The 13,622-nt window shown below is 36.2% G+C and overlaps 2 protein-coding genes across 3 annotated transcripts in view; both read left to right on the top strand.

The window, feature by feature from the left end:
- LOC116159660 (beta-mannosidase-like) overlaps positions 1–13,622 on the top strand; it is a 503,499-nt gene that overhangs the window by 342,958 nt on the left and 146,919 nt on the right. The window lies entirely within an intron of this gene.
- Positions 1–13,622, top strand: part of LOC116159659 (uncharacterized protein DDB_G0283697) — a 175,118-nt gene that overhangs the window by 20,685 nt on the left and 140,811 nt on the right. For both annotated transcript variants that reach the window (XM_031472686.1, XM_031472685.1), the window contains exon 2: positions 8,370–8,557. The gene's annotated coding sequence lies outside the window, so the exon portion shown is untranslated. The remainder of the gene's footprint in view (positions 1–8,369; positions 8,558–13,622) is intronic.

Raw genomic sequence — 13,622 nt, 5'->3', positions numbered from 1 at the left:
TAGCCTTGACCGTGGGTCCACTAACACTACGGGCAATTAACTTTGAAGTATGATTACGTAAAAGATGGGTTATTTGCGAAACTATAGTCCTTTTATTGTTTATTGTCACCTATTTGTATACTAACAATTCTTAAAAGCATGACACTACAAGTAAATTGCGTATAATTAGTAAACGTATACAGTTTTCTTTTAATTGTAACCGCTTCATCCAATTACATATTCGTTTATAGCATTTTCCAAGATGGTGGAGTTCAAAAATCGTTCGTTTTATTATTTTGAAGCCATTTCTTAATTTTCGGGACCTAATTTGAAGTAACTGATGACGTAGCCTGTAGATAGTTTGAATAAGGACCTTATTTTCGAGATCTAAGTGAAAGTTTCTGAAACGTTTCTTGAAATAGGATAACGCCTATGACTTATTTCCACCACGACTGCGTTTACAGGCCTCGATATTTTCACGAAATAGCCGTTTGGTATTGGTGCATTTCTGTTGTATTATTCTTTTACGTAGTCCCAAAACAAGTAATCCAAGGGTTAAAGGTTATTGATACCATACCGTGAAATTAAACGTTCACCAAATCCAATAAATCGATTGTTACTTAACTTGGGTGGAATGTGGTGCCATCTTTTTGATACCACTAGTCATGAATACCCATGTCATCAAATATCTAAAACAGACCATAAATAATTAGTTATCTCTGAAACGCATCTCATCCAACTAACAGCGTTAATTCGTAGAACATATAAAATCTTCGCAAGCTTCCTTGCGCCTTACCAAAAAGTTGAGCGCCACCCAGTTTTTTAAAATAATTGGAGCTTCCTCGTATGAAACTGGGACTCTCAAATTAATGCGAATGAATGCAGGCGCACGTTCTCGTTCACCCCGCGAAACAGAAAATTACAAGAATTACAAGAATTTAACACGTCATGGAAAGGCTAACAGCGCCTTTTGAATACTACACTCCCCGTTTACAAACGGTCGATCTAAAAACAAATTAACAGATATCAAAAATTACTCACAGTTCTGTGATAATCCAATAAACTGGCCAGGACCAGAAATATGCGGTGTTCTGCTAAACATACACTTTAGCTTGACCCTGAGAGATTCTTATCAGAAACAAAAACAACTCACCTTGAAAACACCGCAACAATAACCCTTAACTTTGTGGTTTCTCAGATGGCAAAAACCGGCGGAACTACCGCTACCAAAATTAGCGTCACAGACATCTACGCTCTCTTTTAAAATATCCCGAGACGGCACCATTTACTCTTCATTCTTTCTATATAAGCAAAAACCACCTCCTCTAATAAAATCAAGATGGCTATTCTCGACGACATTCGAAATTTCATCTACGCCGCCAGAACTGATAAAACGCCTGTATCGCTTATCTCGCAAGTGACGGTGTTTGTCAAAAAACTTTAAACTAGGGTCAAAATTTATTTCGATATGTTTTTTTAGTTACCCGTTTTAAATTTATATACAAACTAAATACATAATTAAATGAAGTAAACAAATAGCGACGATTTGATGGCAGCCAATTTTATGATTTGATTTGTACATTTTCTGGAATTTTGGGCCTATCTTGAAATATCTTTTAATAATAATAATAATAACAATTTAATAATAATAATAATTTATTGTCCAAATAGACTATCTAGTCTAAATACAGGACAAACTTAAATATTGTTCAATAAAAGTCGCACAGAGATATAGAAAAATTAACAAAAATGTAACAAAAATAATAATGATAGATTTATAACTAAAGTGAAAGAAAATTGTTAACAGAGTTATACAATAAACAAAATAAAGTCATAAATCAAAATACAATATTGGTAAATAAGAGAAATTGTATTAGTGCAATGGCAAAAGCAAAAAAGAAAAAGACAAAAATTATTGGATCATACTTATAAGGAATTTTAAATTAGTGTTAAAAATATCAACAGTATCGCATACCGAGTTATAATTATGACACATTCGATAAATTGGGGAATTTTGTAAGAGATTTGTTCTGCAATAGGGTAATTTAAAAGTTAGGAAATGCCTGGAGGAAGAATGAGGCACAGAGAAATTTAAATAATTGTGTAATGTGACACAATCAATTTCATTCCATAATAATTTGTACAAGAACGACACACTTACTCTTTTACGTCTGCTACTTAAGGGTAAAAGATTGAATCTTTCTAGCAGTAGATTTTGTGGGTAGCCTCTTGTAGGGTAGTATCCATCACAGCGAAATGCTACATATTTTAAAAGACGACGTTGTATACGTTCTAGGCATTCTTCGTGTTTTTTAAATGCTGGATTCCATACTAGTACACCATATTCAAGCTTGCTTCGTACAAATGTGGAAAAAAGTAGTATAATAGTTGACAAATTTGCAAAATCTGAACCAATGCGTATAATAAAACCTAAGGTTTTAAAAGATTGCCTAACAATTGTATCAATGTGTAAGCTAAATGTTAGCATGTTATCGAACAGAACCCCTATATCCTTTGTTTGAGTGTCTCTTTTTAAGGGTGTATCTTGAATTTGATAATTGTATCGGATTAATTGACGCTTGCGTGAAAAAGTTACCACCTTGCATTTATCAATGTTCAGGTACAACCTGTTTGCGTTACACCAATTATAAACACTTTCTAAATCGCTTTGAAGGCTCTCGCAATCCTTGTGGCTTGTGACCCTAGTGAAAATTTTTAAGTCATCCGTAAACAATAATCTCTGAGATGAAATTACGGAGGGTAAATCGTTAATGAATATTAAAAAGAGAAAGGGACCAAGAGTTGACCCTTGCGGCACTCCAGATGTAGGAATAAATGATTGTGAGTCATGCCCGTTATAGGAAACAAATTGACGTCGGTTAGTTAGATATGACTTCACTAAATTAACAATAGGGCAACTGAAACCATATTCGACAAGCTTGTTTAAAATAATGTTATGATCAATTTTATCGAAGGCTTTGCTGAAATCTGTGTAAATAACATCAACTTGCTGTCTATTATCTAGTGCTTCAGAACAATATTGCACAAAACAAGTCAAATTTGTAACAGTTGATCTATTGGGAACGAAACCATGCTGGTAACTAGACAACTGCGTGTTAAATTGTTGATAAAGTTTTTTGTATAGTACTGTTTCAAAAACTTTGGAAAAGTTGCATAAAATAGATATGGGGCGATAATTTTCAACTTTAGATGCCAAACCTGTTTTTAATATCGGGCACACCTTAGCAACTTTCCAAACAGCTGGAAAAGTCCATTGTTTTAAAGATAAGTTAAATAAAATTGTTAAAGGATATGTTAGAATACAAGAGCAATCTTTAATTAAAAAGGCACGTATTTGATCAGTTCCGGCGGTCGGTTTGTTTTTTAAGCTTTTTATGGCTTCAATGACTTCATGCTCAGAAACAGAATTAATATGAATATAAGGGCTGTTGATGTAAACATTATTAATTTTGGCACAGGGGCCTCCTTTTTCATATACACTTGCAAAATATGAACCGAAAATATCAACAATATTTTGAGGAGTATTATAAATTTGAGATTTACACTCAACCTCACTTGGAATACGTGTTACTCCTTTTTTGCTACGTACATAGGACCAAAACTTGTTCGGATTTGTCTTGAGCACCTGTTCAGTTCGACCAGTAAAATGTTTATACAAGATACGTGTTTCTTTTTTTATTAATGCTCGTAAGCGTTTGAATTCATTTTGATAACACAACATACCAGAGGTTTTATACTTTTTGTGCGCTTTTTGCTTCTTGATTATAAGTTGAATTAAATTTTGTGAAAACCAGGGGGGGGGAATTTATGTTCATGATTTTTAGTATATGTAGGTACACTTTTGTCAAGCGTCAAACCTAATACCCGATAGAATTCAGTACACGCTGTGTCAATGTTATACAGTTTTGGTTTAAACTTTGATTTCAAGTTATTGTTACGTTAAGTTGATATGAAATTCTAACGCCGGATGATGTTCGTCTTCACGTAGAACAGTACACTGACTTTTAACGATTTGCAAATTCAAGTTACTGTTAACTAAATCGAGTGTTCTATTAATTATTCACATTACGAATATTATTTAACTGGGAACAACCAACATAATCAAGAAACTGTAATAGTTGATAACATTTGTTGTCTAGGTGGTTATTTTCTCCGCAAAAGTTAGGGAGATTAAAGTCACCCAAAATTATTATTTTGTCGTCACAAAGCTGATTGAGATGAGACAATGATTCAATAAAATCACTAAATTCGTTAAACGATAAGTTGGGAGGAATATAAACATTAATTATATACATTTGTAAATGTCCAAAAGTCAATTTGCACCCGACAATTTCTATATAGTTGAAAATGTTGGTGAGAAAAGTTAGGTCCAAAATAGAAACGTCAATGGCTGTGTTATGTCTAACGGCTATTAAGACTCCCCCACCTCGAGAAACATTAAGTTCATCATAGTTTCGATCACATCTAAAGACGGTGAACATATTATCCGGGAATAGTTCCGCACTCAACCAAGTTTTAGTAAGACATATTACATCATAAGAACTGACAATGATTTCATGATAAAATATATTCACTTTAGTGTTTAAACCTCGCACATTCTGATAATAACAATTTAGTTCTTCTTTTTTTTAATTTATTGTCTGGTGATCAACAAAACATTGACATAGACATTGTCCAGTTGTATCTAAACGAATATTGTCAAATATATCACAAGGAAAACATACATGCATACAAACAAACAGTCAAATAAATTTATCACAGAGTAATTGATTATACTATAGTTGTCATATATTAGAATTGAGATCACATACTTTATAAAAGCACTCAGCTATCAAATACCTTTTGAGGGCGGCTTTAAATTGAGCACTGTTTTTCAAATCCTTAATGAAGGCTGGTAGAGCATTGAATATTTTGATGCTAGTGTACAGTGAGTCCAAGTGAGACTTTAGTTTTTTTGATTAGTAGAAATAATTTTGGGGATTCCGTTTACGTACCTAATGGTAATGTTGGTTTCGCCGTTTTCTTGCCTGCTACGCAAGGTGTTCCTCAGTTCCTTAATGTAGTTGCGTTGGGCTGGGGTTTGATCAGAGGTAATACGGTACTCCCTAAATTTATGCAAAATTTTGGCTTTGTTTTTTAACATGTGCTTAGCTTCTGATTCATTATTACATATTACTTTAATAGGACGATTTTTGTTAGGTGTGGGTTTTCCAATCCGAAAGAAGCACAATTTTGAAGTATCAATGTTTCCAACTGCATCAACTATCTCAGTAATTCGACTGTTGTCCGCATTGTTAAGGTCATCATATTCTTCAATGTTAAAGATAATAACGTTAGAAGCTCTTCTATTTCTATCAGATATCTCACTGATTAGTTGTTCTGTTAACAATGGGGATATGTTTTCTAGTTGCGGGGTGAGAAGTTTTTATTTTAGATCACTAATTTCAGATTGCAACGTTTTCAATTTTCAATAGGTCAGTCACTTGTGATTTTTCGGTAGTGCATTTATCACAATGAAAAGCTGGACGTTGGATATTATTTGTTGATAGTAATTGTGCATCCGCATGGGAAAGGCCAGAACATATAGAGTGATAAAGCAGATGATACTTATCACATACACAAACTAATCCTTTTCAAAATTGATCTTTTTATCGCACGTTCCACAATTTTTAAAGATGGGCATTTCGAAAAAGTCAGCTGCACAGGTAAACTTGAGAGCGCTCGCGAAAACACGTCTATATGCCTGCACAACTCAACTTAATGTAAGTACCTAATTATTAAAATATATTTATCATGTCTGGGGGATTTTCCCAGGTAATCCCAGGTTTCAATTTTGATTCGCGTAGAACCAACAACTTTTGGAGCGTTTTTAATGTAATTCTTACTGCAGAGAAGTGGTAGTTGCATTGCACGAACAGTAAATGACCATGGATCAAATAGGAAGAATGATAATAAATTTACTGATCTACGTCCAATAAGTATTTTGCCTTGTATGTCTAAGATTTTGGAAAGGATCATGGATAGGCAGATCAGGGCATATTTAACCTCTGAAAACATTCTTCCCCCTTTACAGTCCGGTTTCAGGTCGCGGCACAGTTGCACTACTGCCCTTTTGCACGTCACAGACACAATTATTTCTGCAATTGATCGTAAAAACTGCTAGTTCTTATTTTGCTCGATTACTCTAGAGCTTTTGATAGAATAAACCATGCTGTTCTCCTTGCAATACTAAAATTTATCGGATTTAACGACTATTCTATTAAATTTATTTCAAGCTTCCTTTTAGCAATAGAACACAACGCGTGTCTTTAAATGACCACATGTCAAACCCCATTGCTGTTACAGCAGGTGTTCCGCAGGGGTCAGTGCAGGGACCTTTACTGTATATTATATACACCTCCAATTTTGACACTTGTTTAGAATACTGCACTTATCACATGTACGCGGATGACACACAATTATTATATCAAGCTCCGACTGAAAACCTTAACATTAATACAATCAATAATCAACTCAATTCTGACCTGTATAATATAGCTAAGATTTCTGAAGAACATGGACTCCAGATTAACTGCAATAAGTCAGCTGTTATGCTATTTGGCCGAACGTCGATTATTAACACGCTCAAGCATGCAATAATTGTTGAGTCCAACGGGGCAATATTACCAGTCGTTAATGAATACAAAAATCTTGGATTGATTTTTGACTCCCAATTACGTTTCAAAAAGCATATATCTCAAATAATTAATGAAGCGTTTACAAATATTAAACTAATATTTAATAGCCGATTTCTTATTAATCGTAGTATTAAGGTTATGCTTTGTGAATCCTTAGTGCTTTCCCAATTTAACTATTGTAATAGTGTGTATGGCCCATGTATCGACAAAAGAGACTACAATCGAATTCAGAGAATGCAGAATTCTTGCCTTAGACTAATATTTGGTATCCGAAAATACGACCGGATTACACATAAATTAAAATCCCTCCAGTGGCTTGATATGAACAACAGAAGAATATTACATTCTGCCTGTTTGTTCCATGGCATACTTCAAACCAAAACTCCGTCATATTTATTTGAAAAGGTAACATACAGAGCTGACGTCCATAATGTCAATGTTAGAGATCGGTTTTTTATAACTATACCTACTCACAAAACGTCACTATTTAAACGCTCCTTCAGTTACAATATTGCAAAGACGTATAATGAATTACCATCTCATTTAAAACATTTATCCGAAAGTCTTTTTAAAAAACGCTTGCGCCTCATACTCCTTGCAAGGCAGCATTAAGTTCCATCGTTAATATCATTATTGCTATAATTTTTTTTTCTTTTTACATTTTTTTTTTTTTTCTTCTTTTTAGGTTTTCATTTGTGCCTTCATACTGAATGGTTTTTATTATCATATAGTTTTTTCTTGCTAGGTTTTTTTATGTCTTGGTCTCTTGTTGTTAATTTCATATGTAGGGGGTTGAGTGGTAGAGCAGACGGAATAACACGGTTTATTCCAGTCTGAACTTCGCCCTATTGAGTCACACGTTATGTAATGTAATGTATAATATCTGTTCTTTGTATGGTGTGTGCTCAATAAATGTCATTATTATTATTATTAATGCCCCAGATTAATGGGACTGTAAAAAGTGATTAATCTGGCATTTAAACCGGGTTTAATCTAAGTTCGATCGACGAAGTCGAGCCGAGCCGATGTTGGTATATAAATATGTGTACCATTCCGATCAATATGAAGACAACACCATTAATTCTATTAACTAACCATGAATAAACATAGGTTTCCTAATGTGTCATTCAACATTCTCGACTGCAAGTTCTCAATCGACATGACAGCTTCGTTTAGTTAGCATTCATACCGTATACCCGAATAACTTTACGTTGCACGAACGCAACGTACACCACACATACATATACTTACCAAGATCTGTCATTTGATTTAGCCCTGTCTAAACAAAACTTACATCGGCACGCAGCAAAATGCATGTGCGTGATACAATGTCGCCTACCAGATTCATAGAGAGCTTTAACGACACGACTTGATGTACTTGTAAATACCGGAAAATAACGCGAACTATTTCGCCGCTGCCGATACGCTTCGAGAATCCTTAAAAGATTAAAATCATTAAATTAAGATTGCGAATGATAAAATAGTTCCTTGTGGAAAATCTAACCAGGTGTTTCGTTACAGCTGAAAGATATCTGATTATCTGTTGAAGTGCGCACTAACTTTTAAGAATAATTGAATCCTGACCTGCGCTATACTCGATAATATCGTTAAAACCTAGGCTCGCATTTAATTATAATTAGATCCATTATCTAACTAGTTTAAGCTAATCCTTTTCCTTTCTTCAATTTTCAGATGCACAACTCGCAGTGAGAGATTAGACAAATCGAGCGTAAAGCACATCGAACACTATTACTCGTGTAGTGTTTTCCTTAGTGTTGTTATCGTTAAAGTGTAACGACTGTAAGGGCTTGAACCGGTGGACTTCTCTCACCTTAAGCTTCCGCCTTCTTTCGAGTCGAGACATTTCGCTGCGATCTAAGGTAGGTGAATAAGCATCATCTTGTGTTATTGTTTTATTCCGAAACCGTTGGAATGCAAATGTAATCGCGTTCACTATAGAGGTTAATATTGTAGACTTGACTTCCGGAAGAATGGGACTACGGCGTGTTTCCAGGAGTAATTGCATTCTTTCAAATTTCTAAATTTTCTAATTACTTGCCGAAAAAATGGTTGTAAACCCTCTTTGTTATAAAAGCTTTCAAACGACACTTTATTTTACACTAAGACATTGTGGAATGCTAGACAAAGTTTCCCGAGTATTATAATAGTAGATAACAGGGTCGACTACATGAAAAGCTCCATTATTTATAACCAAATTTACGTGCAATAGATAAAGTCAATGGTTCGTTTGGGAACTTTGCTCCCAAATGTACCAAAATTTGCAATTCTTCCTTTCTTATTCTCCAATAGTCATATCGCACGGAAATATGTAACTATTTAGTTATCGTTTCAGAATTTATACTTATAGATGACACACCCTGCAAATGGGGATGATATCGTTCAATGTCGCATCTGCAAATTTTTGAGCAGGCATAAGACAAGTTGCCATAACTTAATATGCATAAACTGTTCGACAATTTTTTTTTATAAGTTCATAACGAAGGAATGCAGGTAGGAATTTTAACTAAGGAATCTCGTTAATCCGAAACGTCATATGAGAAACGCAAATTTTAGGTATTTGATCGAGCCGTTGTTATCTGTTTGTATTCTGTTTCTACAGAAGTTGGGTGCGCTATTGCATCAACTTTCTCTGTCCGTCCGTCCGAGGCCTTCACTACTCCTACAATGTTCAATGCATTACTGTGTGCAATGGTATGCGATATTACTCCACCCCCGAAAACACCTGTCCAGCTAATTCAAAACAAAACAACCTTTCAATTTGGAATTGTAATTATTTTCCTCGTAGACTTTCGGCTTCCGCCACAATGAAATATCTAAATATTGACTAAAATTAATCATTTGGTAGACTTCAAAAAGTCCCATCCCATAATCCTTCCTCTTCTACCTTACGGTGTCGAGGTATACGATGCGGAACGTCCTCTCCATGCATCTCGATTGACCGCAAATTGTTCCGCCTCTCTCCAATTCATTCCCCGTGCAGTCAGGGTCTTTCCTACCTCCCCATTCCATGTTCTAGCAGGTCTGCCTCTCTTGCGCTTTTTATCTACCCCCATTTTCCATATTTGTTTAACTTTTCTCTGTTCGCTCATTCTTGCCATGTGCCCGAACCACAGCAACTGCTTTGTTTCTAACTTAGTCAGTGTTGATATCACATTGCACTTATCCCTAATTTGTTCGTTTCTAATCCGATCACGTCGCGTTACTCCTATCGCCGCCCTTAAATACCGCATCTCGCACGCCTGGATTTTACTTCGGTTACTAGTGCTTAAAGTCCAAGTTTCACCACTATACAAAAGTACCGGTTCATACACAGTTTTAAATATTTTTATTTTTGTCTCTAAACTGACTTCCCGTTTTTTTATAAAAACTTTGTTTAGCGGGTAATATACTTTAGTAGCGTTTGTCACTCTATTAATTATTTCGGCTTCCATTTCCCCCTGCTCATTAATTACCGACCCCACATACCTAAAGTTTTCTACCTGCTTGATTGTCGTGCTATTTAATTTCACATTCACCCTTTGATGTTTCTTAGCTACCACCATCACCTCCGTTTTTTCGATGTTTATCTTCATGCCGTACTTTCGGAAACCTTCACTCCAAATACAGGTTGGCTTGCAAATCCCTCTCTGTGTTTGCCACAATTACCAAGTCATCAGCATATAGCAGTTCTGACACCAATACTCGCTGTAATTTATATACTCCCACATTTACTTTGTTGGTTTTGTGTCTCACATATTTGGCTATTTCATCCATTAGTGTAATAAACAATAATGGGCTTATCACACCCCCTTGTCTGACTCCACTTTTTGTATAAAATACTTTGCTTATTCTATTGTGTGTTCTCACTACATTCCTGGTGCTTCTATATATACTTTTTATAGCTTGTATTAGCTTCTGGCCAACATTTCTACTCCCTAATATGTCCCAAATCTTTTCTCGCGGGGCATTATCGAAAGCTTTTTCTAGATCTATAAAGCAGAAGTATATGGTGTTATTATATTGCAGGGTTTTTACAATCAACTGTCGTAATGTGAATATCAGCTCCGTTGTACCTCGTCCCGGTCTGAAACCCGACTGGTTATCATCTAAAGTCCCTTCAACCATATCCCTCAACCTCTTTTCCAGTAACATCTCGTATTCCTTACTGACCACATTCAGTAGCGAGATTCCTCTGTAGTTCGCACAATCATGTCTATTACCTTTCTTATATATCGGTAAAATAGTTGCAAGTGTCCAGTCATGTGATATTCTCTCTGTATTCCAGGCTGTTTTAATAATTTTATAAAGAAATTCTAGTCCTACTCCCTCCATATATTTAATCAGTTCTGCCTTGATATTATCCTGTCCGGCGGCCTTACCGTTTCTTAATTTACGTATTGCTTTTTGCATTTCTTCAAATTTAACTTCCTCCTCGCATTCTGGTCCGTTCTCTATAGTGGGCCCTTTTTCGTAGTCGTTTTCGTTAGTATCCCCTTTTAGTACTTCCATAAAATATTGTTGCCATCTGTCGATTATTTGCTCCTCTGACGTTAATATTTTCCCTTCTCTGTCTTCAATACATAACATCTTTGTTCCTTTGTCTTGTCTAAGATTTTTTATAGATCTGTAGAGCAACTTAGCATTCCCTCTACCATCTCTTTCCATCTTATTACCAAATTCCTCCCACTGCCTGATTTTGGCAGCTTTAACCTTTTCTTTAACTGATTTTCTTTGTTGTCTGTATTTTTCGTAATTATTCTCCGTGTTATTGGCAAGATATACCCTCCAAAGTTTTTAGCGCATTTTTGCAAAAATTTTTTTTTGTAAAAAGTAGCTTTTAATCTCACTTTGGCTGGCTGGCTGGCTGGCTGGCTGGTCGGCTGGCTGGCTGGCTGGCTGGCTGGCAGTAAATGCGCGCCCGTAGAAAAACGCTTGTAAAAAGACAAGGAGTGTACATGTAACTATCGGGGCCGTGTAATTAAGAACGTTAGGGATGGGGCTACAAGATTTGGAGTCGACGACATCTGGACGCCATCCCCGAGCGTATTATACTAACCTGGAGATTTTTCAGTTTTTATCTATCTTCTTTTACAGTTTTTCTCCGATTGTTTTCAAATTGGTGTCGTCGGGAAGATCTTGTCAACGCGCACAGCTCCTGCGTGGCCGAATTTTGTTTTTTTTTCCTAGGGGCGAAATAAACCACCTTTTGCGCGGCGCGCTTCGAGGGGTAGTCGACTTTGGGCGCCCAAAAGTTTCTTACAGCGCGAATCGCGGTCTCTCTTTCTCGTGTCACTAATAGAAGGTCGAGCTATGTGAAGTACCCAAAAGTTGAATACGATTTTATGCCGGGATTTTAGCGAAATCTACCAAAATGTGAATTACGAATGAACGGGACGTCGGAACTGTGTATCGACAAAGGGAATGTGGTAACCCCCGACGAGATCTTACTGATGGTGGAGTCGAAACTTCAAATCCGAATTGTTGCGGGTGATCAGAAGTGGGTGTCGACAAAGGGAATATGGTAACCCCCAAAGGATTTTACTGATGGTGGAGTCAAAACTTCAAACGCGAATTGCGAGTGCACGGTAAGTGAGAAAATGGTACCGACAAAGTGAACGTGGTAGCTTTCGGCAAGATCTTATTGATGGTGGAGTCAATATTGGCTAATAAAGCACTGATCTGCCACACAAAAATGCGCTGAAGTCCCTTCGATCTTACACGAGGACTTTGATCATTTTTTCTTCTTAGCTACTTCGATTTTTATGCCCTCATTCCACCATGCCGTTAATTTACCCTTCCTTTGTCTAGTGACTCCGCAGATTTTTTCTCCCACTTTGCATACTGAATTTTTCAACATTGCCCACAATACTTCAATATCTTCTTCCTTCTTCCAATTAGTCTTCTGTAGTTCTTCATTCAAAATTTTATTATATGCTCTCCTAGTTTTCACCTCCTGTAGTTTGTGTACCTTAATGCTACCCTGGCTGTATTTCTGTACCTCCTTTTCTAAGCTCGTCCCACTCACACCCTCTTTCATCACTTTAATTTCCACCAGAAAATGGTCTGAACCTATCTCATGCCCACGTTTTACCCTTACATCTAAAATTGAACTCAAATGTGCGCTTTGTACCAGAACTAGGTCTATAATTGATTTTTCTCTCCTGGACTCCATTACACGGGTAAATTTGTGGATATCTTTATGTTTGTAAAAAGTATTACATACTCGCATATTATTTAATAAGCAGAATTGAATAATACGTTGCCCATTACCACTCAATTCCCTTTCCCCGTAAGCACCCACCGGATACCCTTGTTCATTACTTATACCTACTCGGCCATTTAAATCCCCAATTATCATACACCTTTGTTTCACTTTGTCCGTTTCATCCTGCAAACAGTCCCAAAAATCATCCTTAATTTCCTTACACTCGTTTTCCGTAGGGCCGTATGCAATAAGAATTGACCACATGTTACATTGACTATTATCATTAATATCAATCCTAAGTAACCTATCTGTTATTACTTTCCAACACTTCACTTTGTGAAACCAATTCCTATGAATAAGTGCACCCACCCCTGCTTGTGCTCGCTCCGTCTCCTTTACTCCTCCAAAAATCAAATAGTGCCCATTTTTTAACTTAATACATCCTTCTCGTTTCTTTTTTGTTTCTGTTAGTCCTGTTAGTTTCATGTTTGTCTTTTCAAATTCGTCGATAATCTCATCCTTCTTTGTGTTCAGGCTTTGCGTATTCCATAACCCGAATTTCCATGTTTCGTTCCCTGCTATTTTTATTTGTCTTTGATCTTGGTTTAATTGCTGTTCTGCGTCCCTATTAATTGCCGTTTTCGTCTTGCCCCTTTCCGATGTTTGCCTCTTCTCATAATATTTGTTACGTTTGATTGAATACCTATTTCCTTTCTCGTTTCCATTTCGTATTGCCATGG

Source organism: Photinus pyralis, unplaced genomic scaffold, assembly GCF_008802855.1.
Source record: "Photinus pyralis isolate 1611_PpyrPB1 unplaced genomic scaffold, Ppyr1.3 Ppyr1.4_LG1, whole genome shotgun sequence".
NCBI classification, from domain to species: Eukaryota; Metazoa; Arthropoda; class Insecta; order Coleoptera; family Lampyridae; genus Photinus; species Photinus pyralis.
The sequence above is the reverse complement of the archived record's forward strand: the minus strand, read 5'-3'. Positions and strand labels throughout refer to the sequence as shown.